The sequence below is a fragment of the Sebastes umbrosus genome, chromosome 19, assembly GCF_015220745.1.
Source record: "Sebastes umbrosus isolate fSebUmb1 chromosome 19, fSebUmb1.pri, whole genome shotgun sequence".
NCBI lineage: Eukaryota > Metazoa > Chordata > Actinopteri > Perciformes > Sebastidae > Sebastes > Sebastes umbrosus.
Window position 1 is genome coordinate 25,278,884 of NC_051287.1, and position 7,595 is coordinate 25,286,478.

General features: G+C 41.4%; 1 long non-coding RNA gene across 1 annotated transcript; it reads right to left on the reverse strand.

Moving 5' to 3' along the window:
• Window positions 1-6,301: 6,301 nt before the first annotated feature.
• LOC119477883 lies at window positions 6,302-7,328 on the reverse strand. The gene is made up of 2 exons (XR_005204337.1): window positions 7,021-7,328; window positions 6,302-6,664 (listed from the first exon to the last, which is right to left on the reverse strand). It is a non-coding gene; the product is annotated as an uncharacterized LOC119477883 (long non-coding RNA).
• Between the last annotated feature and the right edge of the window lie 267 nt (window positions 7,329-7,595).

A 7,595-nucleotide genomic window follows, 5' to 3' on the forward strand; every position in this document is an offset into this window, starting at 1 on the left:
TAGGGATGTGACGGTGAGGAAGTTTTCCCACTGGTTAATAAACTTGTGAAAACACCGGTGTTACCGACTATTTAACCGGACATTTTACGAGAAAAGATGACGCTCAGTATACGTAGTGCACTTACTTTGATCTTTACCGTTGGATGGCTGCGTGTCTGGCCTCTCCGGTCGACCTTTCACTCTGAGGCTGCAAGTTTCCACCTGACGTGACTCCGCGATCGCTCCGTCCTCCGCACAGCGATTGCCTCATTAACGTTATGGTTAATTAGCACTTTTGCTTTTCGCTTTAACACCAAATCCTTCGCCACTGTTTTGTCTGTCAACTCTCTCTCTTGTCCCGTGTGTGTGAAATATGACTCCTGCTACTCTGTGCCGAGATTCCATACGGAGCAGACACTTTCACTCTCTGTTTGTAGCATCTGTCTTCCGGCGATGTATTAATGACATGGTGCTGATACGCCAAAATGAACTAAATGGGTTGGACTTCTATTAAAAAAAGGCGTTGAGCAAGTAATGTAATCGCCGTATACCTGAACACCGTGTAATACCGGTAACACCGACTACTGGGCAAGCCTAGTTACGATTCAATATATTGCGATACTGTAAACAAGGCGATATATCACGTTTTTTTTAATCTAATTTTAAGAAAACTGTCATAGTATAAAGAAAACACAGCCATATGCATAAAATCTGAGTAACATTTTTTTTGTTTTTTTATGCAATCGGAACAGTGGGATCTGCATTTGCATTTATCACAGTCCCTATAACATCCAACATCATAGCACTACTTTTTGTGCAATCTGAGCCAGGGTCTGCCACGAAATTTTGCATGGAAACTATTAATTAAAAGTCAATAGTGTTTTTGAGAATCAATACAGTATCGCAAAGCATAATATTGTGATACTGATTGTATCGATATTTTCTCACATCCCGACAAAACAAATAAAAAAAAATGCAGCTAGGGCTGATGGGAATGCTATTAGTTTTCATAGGTATTTGATCAGAAACAAATAGACAAATTAAAATTTTGACCTGATGATGGCACTATATGGAAAGTAAAGGGGCCATCAAAAAATGGGGGACATGAATGTGTGCAAAATTTCATGACCATAGTTGTTGAGATATTTTACTCCAAACCACGAATGTCATCCTCATGGTGGCGCTCGAGGAAAAGTCACCAATCTCAGTAGGATTCATCCTCTGGGAACCATGACTGTGTGTACAAACTGTTGTGCCAATCCATCCGGTAAATGCTGAGATATTTCTCAGGTTAAGTGAAACCTTTGACCTGCTGGTGGCGCTAAAGGAAAAGTCAGGGAATCACTTAAGTCTGTAGGATTCATCCCCTGGGGACCATGGATATATGGCTGTCAATCTAACAGTTAAGATGTTCCAGTCTGGACCAAAGTGGTGGAACGACAGACCAAATTTAATGATAATGCAAAATGGTAAAAAAAAATGACACTCCTAATATGTCTTAAAACGGGAAGTCAATTTTTCCTATACAACATTGGTAATATTGGTTCGTATTCATAGTTAAAGACAATTCACTTTTAAATGATGCTGTAGAAGGTTGACAGAGCGACCAAGAACTCAACTGTACTGTATATCTTCACTACAAAATGCACAGTCACATGAAAAAGAAACCTCCATGGAACTTGTGGTAAAAATAACTTTTTTATATATAGAAATATAGTCCCATAAAGTAATTTAAGTAACATGAAGGCAGGGTCCCCCAACTCCAACAAATAGTGCTATTACCACATGAAAGACATGCTCTGCTCTAATTCCATTTGCCATTATAGCCTAACATGCCTTAAGTCCTGGCTTTACTGGGCGTACGTCTTCAGACAGAGGCTCTGTTTATCAGTGTTTCCATATGCTATACTGGTATTTCATAGTGTTTGATGACCAGGAAAAACACAACGAAGCAGCAAAACTGAAAGTGCCAAAATGTAAAATTATTTAGTGAAAACGACAATAAATAAACATGCAGCAGGTTGAAGAATTGTTCTATTACCAAGCAATAATGTTGTCAAGTGCAAATAATGCACTCCGGCAGAAGGTAAAAATAGATTAGAGTAGGTTTAACGCGAGGTTGCAGTCAACCTTCGCAGATTCAATCAATAGACATCACTCATGCAACAACAGTCAAATCAAACTGTGTAACATTAGTGGACACAAAACGTACATGAGGTTTCCAGGAATATGTAATGCAACACTGTGGTCCACTAATACTCTAATGCAGTGGAGGGCTGTGGGCACGCAGGTTTCATTTCACCTAATCCTACGGCTCAGTCACACCAACGAGCGTATTTTTGAACTTTGGAGAAACCCAAGCTAACTGTCTCTTGGGGTGGGGGAAAAATCGGTACAGCATAGTATCTTGATATTTTACGTGTCAATATTGTATTGATATACCGACGTCAAATATACATTTTTTAATTATATAACTTATTAACCTCCTAACAAACCGACAGCGGCTATTCCGTCTATTAGAGGTTGTAGCGGGCTCAGTCTTAAAGCTAGAGTGAAGATACAGTGGAAACCGCTTATAGTGATCACCGTTACAGTTAGGGATGCACCGATACTGATACCAGTATCAGGTATCGAGTCCGATACTGTGCTCATGTACTCGTACTCGTACTTGCAAAACGGCTCCGATACAACACTACCGATACCACTTTACAGCAGCAGTTAACCTCTCTTCATCATCTTTCGGGTCCTCACGCTCCACCTCCCCGACGCGCCACAGGTTTTGCGTGCACCCTCTGACTCGCGCGTGCGTGAGTTTACATGGGGCGCGGCACGACACGGTCGACAGTCGCACCGGGAGCAGGGAGCCCTGTCACGGTGCAGCGAGGTGTGGGCGGGGAGCGCTGTAAAGCTGTGGCCACGAGCCACCTAAGCCCCGAGTCTTTCCAAGCCGACCTAGAGCCGGTCGCGGCACACCGCCTCGTATGCGGGACTCCCCAGCCTGCTGTGTGTCACTCACACCCTCCAGCTGGCTGTTAACGAGGGTCTTTTGGCACAGAGAAGTACTTGTATCGGTACTCGGTATCGTGAGTACCCAAATGTAAGTACTTGTACTTGTACTCGGTCTGAAAAAAGTGTTATCGGTGCATCCCTAGTTAAAGTGATTATCGCTTATATGCATCAAAAAGCTTGGAACAGAATCATTCCTACACAAATTCTGTTTAAATAATTTGCTTATAGTAATAAAGTAGTCCGCTTATAGTGTTCATTTTGGATCTTTTCATTAAGGGTGTGACGAAATATCGTGCAGCTCATGCAGACTGGCGCTCGTCTCCCTCCATGCTACCGAGTGAGCTCGTGCTGCAGAGCTGAAAAAAAAAAACGGCAACGTCTTACCCTTGGTGAGGGAAAAGGTAGGAGAATTGGCAGCTAGCCAGTAAATGGCGAAGCGATCCGTTTCTTAATTTTGTATTCATATAATAAATATACAGATAGATGATAATCTGCATGAGAAATGATGCACACCAACAACAATTTGATTATAATAATCATCCGCTTACAGTGATCAATTTGACCTGGATAGACATGATCACTATAAGTGGTTTCCACTGCACTGGTATCATATGAAACTAGAAAAACCCAAGGGGTTGATAGGTACCATGTCATGTTAGCTTGTTGGAAAGAGCGCTAAATAACGCTCTAAAGTTACGGTAAACTTTGGTGAGGAAAAACCGGCATGGCCATTTTCAAAGGGGTCCCTTGACCTCTGACCTCAAGATTTGTGAATGTAAACTCTGAGATGAACAGAGTGAAAACTGTATCTTATTAGATAAAACAGATGTTGACAAACTGCATAATTTGCTGTTGAAAAAAAGGTAATAAATCACAATATATCTTATTACAATACTCAGCATATCGCAAAATGTTTAAAATCGCAATAAGATTGTTTTGTGATATTATCATGACTCCCACCACTAGCTGTTTCTCCGTTTTCAGTCTTTATGCTAAGCTAAGTTAACCGCCTCCCAGCTCAGGTTCCATATGCACAGATATCAGATATCTTTTCATCAAGCTCCTGGCAAGAAGGCAAATGAAGTGTATTTCCCGATACGTCAAACTATTTCTTTAATACTTTGGTGTAGTCTGTTGACACAATGAAAACTTCCTGGCACCTCTGAGCTAATGAGACAAAGCTCGGTCAGTGGTTCATATAATATCTCATCAAAACTATCCAGTATTTCAAATGAATAAAACAGCAGCTTAAATGTGCCAGTGAGAACCGTGCAAAGGGAGCTCGGCAACGAGACGCAGCAAGTGTGTTTCCAGATTTCAAAGTTAGCCACAATCATTACATTTGATTCCAGAAAAAGATCAAAGAGAGTAGAAGGGAACCCGCACACTGCAGGAAAAGCTCCTCACCAGAGGTCTACAAAAATAGATGCTTTTTTACATTTCAACCATGCTCAAAACTCAGTGCACATTTCCATCAATGGTTCCTCCACAGTGCACTATATCATATACAATGAGAACTATTGAGTGCAAGAGATTTTGCCACATTTGTCACATGCAGTAAATGACAAACACAATTAGAGAATGACTTGTTTTATGGGTGTCCGCTGTGGCAACAACCAGCATCGCCACACTGTCTCCACACAATAAAACACAGTGGCAGTAAGTCACTTGACAGATATTCTGGTCACATTCATTGTTACAAACACGGATGCACCAAATTTCCAAATAAGGCAATGGTTATGTAGCTTGTGCAGCAATTCAAACCTGGATCGTTCATTAATAATCTAAGTACCCTTTGACCCTTCAGATAATGTACTGTATATACAGTACACTATGCATGTGTATGTTGATCCATCTTCATAAACCAATTTAAAAAAAATATATATTTCTCTTAATATCTAACTCTGTATATTGTGGAAAACTGTCACTTTTAGCTGTCTGTTTCATCTTTGAACTTACGTTTTAAAGACGGGAACGCTTTACGACTGTAACAAAAACACTTTGTGGGAAGTCTTTAAAAGAGGCAGTAAAATTTCAGTTAAGGAGCCAAGATTGTAAAAGAGGGGGTTTCCAGATACAGGTAGTGTTAAAGGACTATTCCAACATTTTGAGAAATATGCTTATTAACTTTCCTTCCGGGAATTAGTTTGACATTGGCCAAGAAATAGTCCAGCACCAGTGGCGGATTCAGGCTGTCTGAGGGGCAGGGGCGAAAAAAATTAGAAAGGCACCAATGCACAGAAAGTTTTCTAGCATGTAGGGCAGCCTGTATGGCAGTGCATCACATCTTCTTAATTTTAATTGCAACCTAAAGGGCACTTCATCACCTTTTCTCTACCTGAAGGGTACCTTAGAGGGCACTTCATTACATTTTCTCTACTGGAAGGGCATCCTAGAGGGCACTTAATCATGTTTTCTCCACTGGAAGGGCACCCTAGAGGGCACTTAATCATGTTTTCTCCACTGGAAGGGCACCCGAAAGGGCACTTCATCACGTTTTCTCAACTGGAAGGGCACCCTAGAGGGCACTTAATCATGTTTTCTCCACTGGAAGGGCACCCGAAAGGGCACTTCATCATGTTTTCTCCACTGGAAGGGCACCCGAAAGGGCACTTCATCACGTTTTCTCAACTGGAAGGGCACCCTAGAGGGCAATTCATTACATTTTCTACACTGGAAGGGCACCCTAGAGGGCACTTGTTCACGTTTTATCTACCATAGGGGCATCCAAGAGGGCACGTTTGCTGTTGGTTTTGTTTGGCTTAAACAAATGAGATAAAACATGTTTATCAGTGAGCTTTAGAGGTGCTGATGGCCGATTTCTTTTTTTTTTTGGACAGAACCAAGCCTGTTTCCCCCCATGCTTCCAGCCCTCATGCTAACCTAAGCTAAAGGCTGCTCGCTTTAGCTACATTTTTACTGTACAGACATTACAGCAGTATGGGCCCTTTTATCTAACTGCAGAAAAATTAGGAAAAGAGCATATATCCCAAAAATATTGAACTTTTTCTTTAAGATGTGCTTCTTAAGATGCAAAAGCCAAAACAAAACGGAGCCGTTTAAACACAATACTGTGAGCAAGCAATCAGTCTTTCACAACAGGCAATCTGCACGAATTACTGTTGAAGACTATACCATGATCCCTAACTCTACTGGCGCTTCATTATAGTTAGCTAAAATTAACAGCCACTTCAATAACAATAAAGCAACAGTAGGCAAGCTAATGAAACGCTGAGCTGTTTCCAGCGTGCGAGTCTGACCCAGACTTCACTCACACCCACCAGCATACTTTCCCCTTACATCAGCAAACAAGAAAACGGCAAAGCTTTTTATTATTCATAAAACAAGATAATACAAGCTGTCACTGGCATGGCAGACAACATTGTGGAGGTTTTTTTAAACTGTGCATTACGCTCTCATAAAATCCCCACTTTTTATTCAATACAGCATGTCTAGACTATATTTTTATTATCATTATTGCCAGTAGCTAATTAGGATTTTATTGTGCAACTGAATTGGGGTTTTGGTGTGCCTTTGTTTTTCTAAGTTTTTGTCATTCCTCGTGTCTCTGGGGGAATGCCAGTCGACCAGCTAGTCAGCCACCCACTCAGATTCAGAGCTGATGGAGGAACCACAAGGAACCAGGGACCGTCTGCATGTCTCCTCGGGCATCACACTGAAATAGAAAAAAGAACTACTGTGCTGTGTATCGCACACACACACTGAAAGGAAACTCTGCAGCCGAGATGTTTACGAGTTGATATGACAGTTGGTTGTTAGTTAGGCTTCCAAAAACTTCAATGGGCAAAGCCAGGGAAACTGCCTAGACAGGTTGCCAGTTCATCACAGAGCCAACAGTCAAAGCAACAATTATGTTTGCTCCTAGAGTATTTGGCAACACAAATTAATTGCATATGAACACATTTTTAGAAGAATAGGCTGCACCTTAACATTCAACTAATGGAATTTATTGGCAAGTCAGTGTCTCCAGTTTACCTGGGAACCAGGGCTTTGATTCACTGAGCCACTTACTTTTCTGCCCCTTTAGGCCCTGATCAGGCAGAGCTCGTTTTGCAGGTGGAAAAACACGAGGCGCACCGCCGCCTTTTTGTTGCCCCATTAGACATTTTAGCAGTTTGCTGCGTTTTTAAAAAAATTGTATATGTTGCTAGGCAACCACCAATAGAGTGCCAACGTTAACCTTATTACGAACCATGAACAGTTGGCGACCCAAATAGTTAATAGTACAGTTTAAATGAATGGAAACAACTTGGTGCACTAATTTGCCTCGAGCTGTTTTCTGCTAAGATCACGGTAACTAAGGTCGGTAAACTCATAAACAGTAGCTCCAGGTATCCAGCAACATCATCCAGGTCTGCTGTTTTGTGTTCAGATCATGGTAACTATGGTCCGTAAAGTCATAAAGCTATAGTTAACAAGCAAAAGTCAAGGGGATGTCTATAATTAACCATTAACCAACATTAAGCATTTTAACAGATTAACGCTATCGGTTAAAACGCTTAAAAGAAATGTTAATAATTAACTCAAAAGCTGAGCGGCTCAGAGGAGCAGGAAGTCGGCTCCAGTCTCTTGCTCGCTTTAGCGGA